This window comes from Suncus etruscus, chromosome 10, assembly GCF_024139225.1.
Source record: "Suncus etruscus isolate mSunEtr1 chromosome 10, mSunEtr1.pri.cur, whole genome shotgun sequence".
In the NCBI taxonomy this organism is placed as follows: Eukaryota; Metazoa; Chordata; class Mammalia; order Eulipotyphla; family Soricidae; genus Suncus; species Suncus etruscus.
This window is the reverse complement of record NC_064857.1, coordinates 52,241,424-52,254,843: the sequence shown is the minus strand read 5'-3', so window position 1 is coordinate 52,254,843 and position 13,420 is coordinate 52,241,424. Positions and strand designations below refer to the sequence as shown.

The 13,420-nt window shown below is 42.2% G+C and overlaps 1 protein-coding gene and 1 non-coding gene across 2 annotated transcripts in view; one reads left to right on the top strand and one right to left on the bottom strand.

Annotated features, from left to right (window-relative positions):
- Positions 1–13,420, bottom strand: part of JAKMIP1 (janus kinase and microtubule interacting protein 1) — a 67,506-nt gene that overhangs the window by 33,137 nt on the left and 20,949 nt on the right. The window lies entirely within an intron of this gene.
- Positions 2,855–2,987, top strand: LOC126021098 (small nucleolar RNA SNORA51). Its single transcript, XR_007499710.1, has one exon. It is a non-coding gene; the product is annotated as a small nucleolar RNA SNORA51 (small nucleolar RNA).

The following is a 13,420-nucleotide window of genomic DNA, read 5'->3' as shown; positions in this document are numbered from 1 at the left end:
TGTTCTGCCGCCCCTTGCTGGCAGTAGGGCAGTAGAGCCTCTAGTTGTTTCACTTGATGATACTGGCTTACAAAGCAAATTAAATAATATTAAAATGGCCCAATCAGAAAGCGGATCTGTAGGATTCTCATCCCCTCTTCACCACACCCCCACAATGGGCAGTTCTGGGGGAAATTGGTACTAACACAGAATCAGAAATAAATTCTCCCCATCAGGAAAACAATCAAATTCAACCTATGAGGGTTTAAATTTGGTTTACCTCGGTTGATTTAAGAAAGCTTGCTCAGAGTATGGTCCTCTTTCTCCATTTTGTGTTGAATTCCTTGATACCTGGAGTGATGGTGGGTGCTGGACCCAGCCAGACTTCAATACTGTAGCAAAGACCTATTTGAGCGCTTCTCAATATTTACAGTGGAAAATTTGTTCCCTAAAAACTTTAAGAGTAAAATTAATAAGCTTAGATCACTCTGGAAGGATGGCTGCAGGAGTCATGTTGTCTTGTGAGATGCTGATAGGAGAAGGGGAGTAAACAAGCAGGCAAGACTACCCCGTGCTGTTTTGAAACTTGTCAGGGAACTTGCTGTGAAGGCTTTGGAAAAAAACTGACTCAGAAACTAAGTACAAGGATTGTTATACAAAGATTATTCAGGGAGCTACGAAAAACTCCTATGAAAACCTTAGTCTTTGATAATGCCAATTAATACTGTCAGGCTATTTTACGCCCAATTAGGGAGAAAAGATGTCACAGGATTTCTACATGCCTGTAGAAATGCAGGAACTTACAGTTATCCCCTGCTCCCCACAGCCACACTTTTAACAACAATTGCTATTCAAATGCAAACTCTGAAGAATCAGATCAGTGGCTTTTGACCAAGGAAATCACCAGATCTTTACCCAAAGTGTGGGAAGGGATTTCATTGGGCAAGAGGCTGTTGTTCAGTTCCTTGTCGCCTCTCCCAAAACTAGGGAAAAGGTCCAAAACCTATCTCATGAGGTCAGGTCAGATGCTTAAAGTATGGCAATATGGGGCATTTACAAAAACAATGCAGGTCACCTCTTTTTGTACCCGCTCAAGGACCTGCCCCCTTGAGAACAAGACGTAATCAACCTGTCTCGAAAAACTGAGTAGGGGCCAATCCCTAGCCCCTCAAAATCAGGGAACCTTTTCATCAATAATTCAGCTTCACAGCCCAGACCAAGAGAACTCTGCAGCTTATGCGCATTAAAGCCTGCCATTTAGGAAAGCTACAGTTTAAATATTCCCTGTCCTGAAGATTTAACTATCATCCCAGCTCAATGCCTTACAAGATTAGGTCTGGCACAACTAGATCAATATTTCCAGGGATTTTAGGGATGATTTTAGGAAAAAGCAGTTTAACGCTCAAAGAAATTGTAATTCACCTGGGGATTATAGATTCGATTCAGACAACACAGGGGAAATAATAGTTATTGTCTCAGTACCCACAGTATGGATTTTAAGAAAGGTGAAAACACAGCTCTAATTTTATTACTTCCTTATGTTATGCCTGGAAAATCAGAGCACATCTAGGTAGGAGGCTTCAGAAGTACTAACCCAGAGGCTTCTGATAATGCATTTATAGCATTTACTTCTAAGCTCAAAGAGGAAAATGTTAACTCTTGAAATTCAGGGTAGGAGGTTTGAAGGAATAATTGACTCTAGTGCAGACATATCTGTGATTTCTTTAAGAGATTCATCCCAAAATTGGGCCCTACAAGAAATTCAAAACAGTTTATAAGGGATAGGAGGGGTCTTGCCTCCAAATTCCGTTTTGCCAGAGTGCTAGGTATCTGAAGTGCAAAGGACCAGAATATCAACAGTCGTTATTCATAGCTCTGGTTTCTTTAAACCTCTGGGAACATAATTTACATAAGCAATGGGGAGCAGGACATCACATCCCCTACCAAAACACCTCCTGGTATGTTAATTCAGAGGTTTCATCCTTTTAATTGGGGCTACTGGGTTAAAGGACCCAGAACCCATTTCCATTGAATGGTTCAAATCTGGATTCCCCAGTAGCCTATCCACAACACAAAACTAGAGGCACTTAGAAACTTAGTTGACAATCAGTTGAGACTAGGACACATTGAAACCTTTTTTCTAATTGGAATTCACCAGTATTTGTTATTAAAAACACATCAGATAGGGGCTGGAGCGGTGGCACAGAGCAGTAAAGGTGTCTGCCTTGCTGGCACAAGCCTAGGACAGACCACAGTTCAATCCCCCAGTGTCCCATATGGTCCCCCAAGCCAGGCGATTTCTGAGAGCATAGCCAGGAGTAACCCCTGAGCGTCACCAGGTATGCCCCTCCCAAAAAAAAGAATACATCAGACATCAGATAGCTGAAGACTTTTAACTGATTTAAGTCTGTAAATTCCCAGATGTTTTCAATGCAGAATGGCTTACCTTCACCAGTAGCCATTCCAAGAGACTGTCCTTCGGGGTTGGAGCAGTGGCACTCGGTAAGGCCTTGCCCGTGCTAGTCTAGGATAGACCATGGTGCAATCCCCCCGGTGTCCCATATGGTCCCCCAAGATAGGAGCAATTTCTGAGCGCATAACCAGCAGTAACCCCTGATCATCACCGGGTGTGGCCCAAAAAAACCCAAGAGACTGGCCTTTGATAGTATTTGACTTAACTGTTTTTATAATATTTTTATACATCCAAAAGACAGAAAAAGACACAGGCCAGTGTGGGGAGGGGATATTGGTGATGGGAATGTTGCACTGGTGAAGGCTTTATATATATGTGTGTGTGTGTGTGTGTGTGTGTGTGTGTGTGTGTGTGTGTGTGTGTGTGTGTGTGTAAAAATTAAAAGAAAAAAAGAAAAGATAAGGCCTCCCAATGCTTACCACAGGCTGTGTTCTTTACACTGACTGTATAAATAGAGGAGGTACAGTAAATGCACCCCATATACACCTCAGCCCAGGCTCCTTGCTTGGTCTGTATTGTGAATGGGGCAACATAAAAAAAAAAAGGACAGAAAAAGATTTGTCTTTTCAGCTACTTCTTTTAATAACAGGGCCCCATATGCAGTAATTTCAATGGATGGTTTTACCTCAGGGCATGGAGAATTCATCCACCATGCGTCAACATTTTGAGGCAGTTTTACATTCAGTTCATAAAAAGTTTCCCCAGGTATATTTGGTGCATTACATGGATGACATCTTACTGTCAGCTCAGATTCACAAGGAATTGCAGTGTGTTTATAAATTTTTCATCAGCTGCATGAAGGGTGCTGGTTTAACAATAGCTACAAAAAATGCAGACTTGGGACCGGAGCAGTAGTGCAAATGGTAGGGCATTTGCCTTGCACACGCTAACCTGGGAAAGACTGCGGTTCGATTCCTCCCCTCCCCCGCATCCCATATGGTACCCCAAGCCAGGAGCAATTTCTGAGCACAAAGCCAGGAGTAAATCCTGAGCATCACCATGTGTGGCCCAAAAAATAAAAATCCAGACTTTAGCTCCATTTCAATACTTGGACTTCATATTGGAGCATACTTCAGTGTGTTTCCAAAGAGTTTATTTGTCAGAAAAACGAAGGGCTCTAAATGATTTTCAAAAACTCTTGTAAGTAATATAAGTGATATAAATTAGATTCGTTCCTCCAGAAGGATTCCAAATGCAGAACTCAGTAACTTGTTTAGTACTTTAGAAGGAAATCCGAATTTAAATAGCCCCAGATCTTTAACACAAAAGGCCCAATAGGAATTAGATTTTTTCCATGGACTGGCTCCAAAAGTCCTATATTTCTAGCTTCATAGTTGAAGAGGTGAGGCTTTTAATTTTTGCAACCCCTTATTTCCCCATGGGTGCTATTGTTCAGCTGTTGGGGCCTTTAGAATGAATTTAGTTACACAACAAGCAACCTCGCCCATCTGTGAACTATTTGGAATTGATCACTGTTCTTGTCATCAAAGCATCGCTCAGAACAATTTCCTTGTAAGTTTGATCCTGAAACAATAGTATGACCGATTCCAGAAAATGAAATAGAATGTATATTATCTCTTGGTGAGCCCCTTCAATGAGCACTATCTGATGCTTCAGGAAACGTTTCCTTCCATTACTCTTCTGGAAAGGCCTGGGATTTCTTTAAGAGGACACATTTTGTGACCTCATCTATTATCCGTTCTCCCCTATACCTGATGCCCCACTGTTTTATATCAAAGGGTCATCATCAGAAAAAGGCAGTATTACTGGCCCTTCTCTGACTACAACAGTGCATACTAATTACAAGTCTGCTCAACAGTGGAACTTGCTACTTTAAATTACTATCACATGTTTCAGAGTCATGCAATGAGTAGGCAATTCAGCTTACATAGTATGATTGCTCCCAGCCATAGTAATCACCTCTTTACATGCTCATAACCAAATTGTTCAAAATTTTCTGCAGCAATTACAAGCCCTCTGCAAAAGCATTCTGAACCAATATTTATCACTCACATAAAAGCACATAAGAGCCCACTCTGGCCTTCCAATGATTGATGGCTCTAGGAAATGAAACTGTTGATCATTTGGCCATGGCAATATCTAAGTCACCTGCAAAAGAACATGCAGTGCTACAGAAAATGTCCGTCATTTGCATGTCAACTATCATATTCCCTGGAGGAAAGCCAGACAAATAGTCAGTATGTGTTCCATTTGCACACTCTTAAATAAAAGAACACATATACTGGGACCAACCCCCAAGGATTACATGTAAATCAATTATGGAAAATGGATATTACACACATTTACTTTTTTTTTTTTAAAAGAACCCTATCTTCATGTGGTGCTGTATACATATCCCATTTTATATAGGGAGTCCCAATGACTTTAGAATGAGCTAAAGCAGTTTGTACCTTCATGCTACAGTGTTTTTCTGTTATGGGCACCCATCAATCTGTAAATACAGACAATGGCCAGGCCTGCACCAGTAAAATTTTTCAATCATTTTGTGAGGAATGGAAAATCAAACATATAACTGGTATCCCATATAATCCGCAAGCACAATCCGTAGTTGAAAGAGCTCACAGAACTCTCAAACCTCAACTATTAAATATAGAAAAAAGAGGCATGCCACCCATGAACATTTTAACCTTAACATTATTTCACTGAACTTAAATTTACCCCAAGGAGAGCCATGAACAGCTGCAGAAAGACACATTAAAGAAGATGCTCAGGTGCAAAAAATTTTTATTTAGCTATTTGGGTGAAAATTGATAATGAATGGATTGCTGGTAATCTCATCTTTTGAGGAAAAAGATATGCTTATGTTTCTACAGATGGCAACCCTGCCAAGAAACTCTGGGTCCTACTATGCCTTTCAGAAGCAGAATTTTCACAAATGAAAAACCTCAGATACCAGCATACAAATTAAAATAAGCCAATTATAAGCCACCCCTTAGACCAGTGCTTCTCAAATAGTGGGGCATGCCCTCCTGGGGGGGTGTGAGGCTCTGTAAAGGAGGGCGTGTTTGACCTCAGCAAACACTGTCATAACAAGCTAAGCCCCATGTTTATATCTCTGGAGCTGAGAGTTGCTGTGTCCTGCTTCAAAACCGACTTCGAAAAGCTACACACTGCAAAACATGCTCATTGTAGCCATTAATCCAGACATCACCTCTGATTAAAAAATCAGCTCAAATTATTTTATATATTTTTGTTTTGCACGTTAAAGTTTTTTTAATAAAGATACTATTTACAGTTGCTCGGGGGTGGGTGCGAAAAATGTTTTATTCTTCCTAGGGGGGCATGACAAAATAATTGAGAAGCATGCCTTAGACCCATCACAGACTACTTGAAAGGATGAAAGCGAGAAACAAACTGTGACTTCAACAAGTAACTGGAACAATAAGCTGACATCACACAATGAGGCAGAGACTATCAGAAGTGGAAATGACCAGTTCCAGATCTTGATTCTGTAAATGACAGAACTGGTCCTGCTCACACCTGACTTCATAATTTAAGAAACACTTGATACATAAACTCAGTACAACAATGCCTGTATAATATTACCATTTTGACTGATTACGTTTACCAGACCCATTATAAGGAGGACATTAACAAATCAAATCTGTAGGGATATAAAGACAACATGGCAGAAGAGTCTGGTGAGATTATAAAGCCTTGTGGGCAGGACAGCACAGGTATATCAACCGAAAAGACTCTAAGATGACCATTGGAAAGGTAAATAATCACTTTGCAGGAGACAGGCAACAGGTTCCACATAAACTACTGCTATTCTTGATGGAGGGACTTCATCAGGACTTGAACAAAGCTAATATGCAGAATAGATTATATAGAGGAAAAAAGTGATCATCTTGTTGGCTCAAAAGCCATAAAACAAGCTTGGTAGGGACACAAGAAGTTTAATGAGTCTATTATTGTTACATTTCTCCAAGGCCAACTTAAATCTATAATTCAATGCCTCATCTGCCACCAAGAATCTCATATATTGAAGATATTTACTCATTTTCCTTGTCTTTGACATCTACAGATAAATTCATGTTGCAAGGTTGCCTTAAAGTGTTTTTTTAAAGAAGAACTGAGAGACAATATTAGGGTTTATTTCAGTCACTGTGATAAACAGCAAGATTCCTTTAATAGGACAGAAATTTGGAAGGTACCACCTGTGCTCTTAATACATTTGAAATGCTTCTTCTACTATGACAAGAAGATGAAAAAAATACAGACTTATGTGGACTTTTCCTTTAGGAAACCTTGACTTATCGCAATACATTATGGAATATAAGAATACAATTTATTTTCTGTTTTTGGGTTTTTTTGGGGGGGTCACACTCGTTTAATGCTCAGGGGTTACTCCTGGCTAAGCACTCAGAATTTGCCCCTGGCTTGGAGGAACCATATGGGACACCGGGGGATCAAACCACAGTCCTTCCTTGGCTAGCGCTTGCAAGGCAGACACCTTACCTCTAGCGCCATTCACCGGCCCCTTATTTTCTGTTTTGAATCATTATGATGAAGTGGAAAAGAGTCATTGCATAGCCTATTGTAAAAATGCAGCAAGAAAATGTTAGCTTAAATTTGATGATCAAAAAGTTTCAGAGGGACCTGCACGGTGGCGCTAGCGGTAAGGTGTCTGCCTTGTCAGCGCTAGCCTAGGACAAACCGCAGTTCGATCCCCCGGCATCCTATATGGTCCCCCAAGCCAGAAGTGACTTCTGAGCGCATAGCCAGGAGTAACCCCTGAGCGTTACTGAGTGTGGCCCAAAAACCGAAAAAAAAAAAAAAAAGAAGAAGAAGAAGAAGAAGTTTCAGAAATAGCTTAAGTGGTCTGTACATTCTTTTTTTTTTTTTTTTTTTTTTTTTGGTTTTTGGTTTTTGGGCCACACCCGGTGGTGCTCAGGGGTTACTCCTGGCTGTCTGCTCAGAAATAGCTCCTGGCAGGCACGGGGGACCATATGGGACACCGAGATTCGAACCAACCACCTTAGGTCCTAGATCAGCTGCTTGCAAGGCAAATGCCGCTGTGCTATCTCTCCGGGCCCTGTACATTCTTTTTTATACTTCAAAGACAACTGCTACAATGAATAAAACTGTTTAAATTAGCAGATGTCTAAAGGAATGTTCATTAGAGACATCTATAATAATGTTCTAATGTTTTTTTTTTTTACCAATGGAGAAACCGCAGGATGCAGATTCCTATAGTACTCATTATTAGAATGTTTCAGTATCTTAATTTCTAGTCTATTCTGTTTATAATCTTTTTTTTGGTTTTTGGACCACACCCGGCAGTGCTCAGGGGTCACTCCTGGCAGTCTGCTCAGAAATAGCTCCTGGCAGGCACGGGGGACCATATGGGACAAAGGGATTCAAACCAACCACCTTTGGTTCTGGATCGGCTGCTTGCAAGGCAAACGTCGCTGTGCTATCTCTCCGGGCCCTATAATAATTTTTTAATGCTTTTGCAACAGTAATCTGTGGAAATATAGTTTGGATGCCCTCGTCTCACAATCAGTTACTCTTAATACAGTGCTCATCATGATGTCTTAAATACTTGAAATAATTCGTTCTCCATTTTATTATACCTATATGCATCTTTTTTCTTTGTTTTTTTTTTTTTTGTTTTTGGGTCACACCCGGCAGTGCTCAGGAATTATTCCTGGCTCTGCGCTCAGAAATCACTTTTGGCAGGCACAGGGGACCATATGGGATGCCAGGATTCAAACCACCATCCTTCTGCATGCAAGGCAAATGCCCTACCTCCATGCTATCTCTCCTGCCCTATCTGTATCTTCTTTTTTTGACTATCAGTATCTTCTAATGTCTCTCTAACCACAGAGATCCTTTGATAAAGTATCTGAATGCCATAGACTCTTTTTAAAGTGCTCATCACTATATCACTTAGTATTCTAAATGTGAATAATATGATTGTTTTAAGAATGTCCTATGCATGTTCTAAATCATGAAAGCCTTTTTTTTTTTCAGCAAAGTTCCCCTCCATCAACGTCAATTACTCCAAGGAACTAGAAAATTTTTACACCTGACATGCCAGATTTATATTTTGACCCATTCTACCTGGGTCAATTTTTCCTATAGATTGATCCTTTTATCCATCTATGTGTGAGTGTGATTGTGGCGGACAACTCTGTTTGTTTAATGTCCATCTGTAATATATGTAATGTCTGTCTATGTAATATTAATCCCTTCTAGTATATGACCATTACTTTCTCCTGGGAAGAAGGTGTTGTTACTGCTGCAACAGCAGTCCCACTGGTATTTAAGGTACCACTCCAGTGTAAGTTTGAAGGATCAATATAAGTCAGCCCAGCTGGACTTGCTGCGGGCAGCCCTGCTCTCCAAGCAGCACCACTAGTGTGTGAATTGCTCATGGTCCTCTCCAGTGGTTCATCCGGCATGAAGGTCTCCTGCTCAATGTCATCGCTCTGGCTGCTGCTGCAGTCGGAGTCATCCTTAAAGAAGGCAGACACTGCTGTTGCTGATGTGTTCCTGTTGGTCACTTTCTACCACTCCATCTCGACACAGACTGTTGCTCACACTGGTTTCGGCTTTTGAGAGATCCTCGAACCTAGGACACTTCCTGATCTGTGAACGCTGCGAGCCATTTTTTCAGACACCACAAGACTACATTGCAGACTGAAGTTATGATTTGGAATTTATGCTCTCCTTAGGCTATCTCAAAAGACTTAAGGGATATGTATACCTTCTTTGTATACTTCTTAAGTGTATCTCTTCAACATATATATTCTTTATTGTGTATTTCATTAAGTAGTTAGAGCTTTCCCCCTTCTCTTTAGATTTGGTAGTAAGAATTCTTAGAAAATAGTATAGATATTACCCTTGACATTTTATGCTTTTGATAGAACAAGGTTAGGGATTGTTTGGTTTATTATTATCTTCCCCTTAGGCCCTAATACTACCCCATGGCATCATTTCTTTTGCATGAGCAGATTAAAATCAGAAAATATTATATACTAAGAGGAGTTACAATCTATTGGGGATGAGAACTCAGTAATTCCTTGCTACGGGGGCCTTCCACCATGACCATTTGCCATAGTGACTTGAATTAGACTTTATTTGCCTCGACATTGGCCAATTACCCTTCAATAGTGGATCTAGCATGGTTCCCTGCACTTACACCAGGAATAGACCCTTTACCAATATGGACCCTGGATCTGCACTAACGGGCCACAGCCTGGGCTTCACTCTCAACATCAAGAAAAGTTCTGGAGATTAGAGTCTCTCCCAACCCTGAAGGGGGATGTGAAAGACCAACCTCCTCCTATTAGAACACTCCTGCAGAGGATGAGAGGCCCAAGGCCACCTTCAGGCTCATCACATTGACTTTCCTTTGTATCTTTACATCAGCCAAGCCTGGGTAACCCTGACATGACAGGGAGACCATAAAGGAAAATCAGCCTAGGAAAATTGGAGCTCGTCTAGGAATTAATGGAACTGCCTTGGCATATACTTGCCCTAGAGTGGGCTAATACACTAACCTGACTACAGCTTGGAAATCAGCAATGACTTATTTTGAAGGCATATTTCCCTACCTTGCCACATACTGGTGAGATAAAACCAAGAAATGCATCGGAACATCCTGACTTTAACATAGAATATGTGCTAACACCAATATCTCCAACTATTGAAACCTGACAGTGAAAACTGTGATTGAGGAGAAACTTTCCTGGAACCTGAAGAAAGACACTGGAGTTAAACAATTAGTGTGCCTGGAGCCTGTAGTTAGTCATAGGGCAGAATGCTTCATGGGTAGGGATACCCTGTTTGTAGGCCAAAAGTTTTTCTTTCTATTTCTCCAACTTTACTGTGTCTATGCAAAATATTGTCAACCTTTAGCTTTATCTTTTAGTTAGAGGCATCTGCCCTTTTCTTAGAACCATGGATATGAATTACTTTGTTTGTCTATAAAGTCAATTAGGAGGAGATGTTGGATTACTGGGTCCTACTCAGTATTCATACTCCATTATAGGGTGTGATCTGGTGATTGGGTTTCTGGGTCCTTTCCTACTTGGTGTTCCTTCTCCACCCTAGGGTGTGGTCTGGGTCTTACTAATAAAAGACCAGGTTTCAGGAAGGCAGGCATCCCATATGGTCCCCTGAGCCTGCCAGGATAGATTTCTGAGCATAGTGCCAGGAGTAACCCCTGAGCACTGCCAGGTGCAAACTCCCCCCCAAAAGAAAAAGAAATACAACCTCATCAAAAAAGGGGAGAAGAGATGAACAGAAAAGTCCTCAAAGAAGAAATACAGATAGCTAAAAAACATATAAAAAATGTCCTACATCAGGGAGATGAAAATTAATCATCAGGGAGATGCAAATAAAAACAATAATGAGATACCATCTCACACCACAGAGACTGATACACATCACAAAGAACAAGAATAGCCAGTGTGGTGCCGGGAGAAAGGGACTCTCCTTCACCGTGGGTAGGGATGTCGGCTGATCCAGTCTTTTTGTAATGGACATTCCTCAAAAAACTAGAAGCTGAGCTTCCATATGATTCAGCAATTCCACTCCTAAAGATATACCTTAAGAACCCCAAAACACCGTGCAATGCAGAAAAGCCCTCTGCATCCCATGTTCACTGCAGCACTATTCACAATAGCCAGAATTTGGAAACAACCCAAGTGCCTGAGAACAGATGTGTGAATAAAGAAAAGGTGGTACATCTACACAATGGAATACCACACAGCTGTTAGGAATAATGAAGTCGTGAAATTTGTTATAACTTAGATGAATATGGAGAGTATTGTGCTGAGTGATGTAAGTCAGAGGAAGAGGGACAGAGTCGGAATAGTGCACTCATTTGTGGCATATAAAAAAAAGAGAGAGTATAGTAATACTATCCAGAGACAATAGAGATGAGGTCCAGGAGTCCCACTCCATGGTAGGAAGCTTGCCACAAAGAGCAGGGAGTGCAGTTAGGGTAGAGAAAATAGACAATGATAGCTGGAAATGATCACTTTGGACAAGAACTGAGTGCTGAAAGAAAGTAAAGTGATATGCACGATACCTCTTCAGTAGCAATATTGCAAACCACAGTGCCTAAAAGCAAATTGGGGTGGAGAGAGAAGAAAAGTGCCCTAAGAGGCAGGATGTGGGGTTGGTGGAATAGGAGGGAAACTGAGGACATTGGTGGCAGAAATGAACTCAGTCAGGTGAAGGGATGGATTTTGGAACAATAATTGACTGAAACTCGACCATCAACATTTTAACTGTTTCTCATGATGATTCCATAAAAAGAAATGAAAAATCCTTCCAAAAAGCTTCCCTCCCAGGCTCAAGGTTCCCTGAAAGTCTGAGGCCTCAGGCGAATGTGTGTGGCATTGAGCCATGACAGGCATGGGTGCTGGAGGCTCATGCTGGCACCAAGTGGCATGGAGCCAATCCACGGAGGCAGAGACTCAATGCAGCAAATTGTTGCTGGGATACTGTCCATCAGGTTAGCGCTTGGGGATTTCCTTGGCTCAAGGAATTTTAGCAACTTAGAACCTATGGGAGGACCCGCAAAATTTCTCTTCTGCCCCTTTGTAACTGGCCTTTATTTAATCTTGTTCTTTAAAAACTAATAATATTTTAGATTCTGAAGTGACAGCACAGCAGGGAGGGCATTTACTTTGCACGTGGCTGGCCCAGGTTCGATCTCCAGCATCCCATATGGTCTCCTGAGCCTGTCAGGAATGATTTGTGAGTGAAGAACCAGGAGTAACCCCTGAGCATTGTTGGGTATAGCCTTCCCAAAATAACTAAAAATAAAAAATAAAAACTACTGACATTTTAGGGCCTGGAGACGTTCAAAGGCTGGAGTACCAGCTTGGTGGGCAGGAGCAGCATCCTGTGCTAAGCAGCGCCCCCTGGTGGTGCCATCACCACCCCACTGCGGCCCATCCTCTAAAGGACAATGCTAAAAGACTCAATAACTTCTTAGGTCTTCTGAGCCACAACGTCCACCCAGTCACAGAATTATGTGCTACTGCCATTGCCTCTGATACCCATGGAAAGGGAGGGTGGGGCCTGTGCAGCAGTGCCAGCTCCAGCAACCTCGCGGTGACCTAGACAGAGGAGCCAGGGATGAGGAAGAGAGAAGCTGGAAACAACTGCTTGAAAAATGAAAAATAATTTAAGGGGCTAGAAAGATAGCATGGAGGTAAGGCACTTGCCTTGAATGCAAAAGGACGGTGGTTTGAATCCCGAATCCCAGCATCCCATGTGGTCCCCTGAGCCTGCCAAGTGCGATTTCTGAGCACAGAGCCAGGAGTAACCCGAGTGCTGCCGCTGCCGGGTGTGGCCCAAAACAAAAACAAAAAACAAATTTAAATACCCACTGAAAAGAAATGCAATGAAATGCCTAGTAAATCACCCACTGTACCCCTTCAACCCCCATACCCACAGCCCCACATCCTCCTATTGTAAGATTCCATGGAATGACTGTGCTGGGGGAGGGGGGGCTTCCTGCTCACATCACATCGCATCTGATTTCTCACAATCTAGCCTGGTGTGCCGTATACAGAGGTGCTTACTAAGGGCTAGAGCCAAACCAGAGCCAGGCACCCAGGTCCATCTTGCTTCACTGCTGAGTACCAATGCTCCTGGGGTGTGGGGGACAGGAAGGGGTGGTGAACTGAGATCTCCACACACATTTGGCAGCCAGGGAGACAAAGACCAGGTGGGTGCCCAAGAGAAGCTGGGGGTCGGGGGGTGAAACCACAGGGCCTTCCCCACCTGAGAGCAAGGGGGCACTCCTGTACCCCACCAGGAGTTAAGCCCACTTCTTTATTTTACCAGCCCCATTTCATGCTCACATCCAACCCCCCTTGGGAGCCACGGACTTCCATAAGTCGCATCTGTGTCCCAGAAGGGATTCACCACAGAGTGTAAAGAAAATCTGGGTGCCATCCAAGTCAGGGTGCTGCA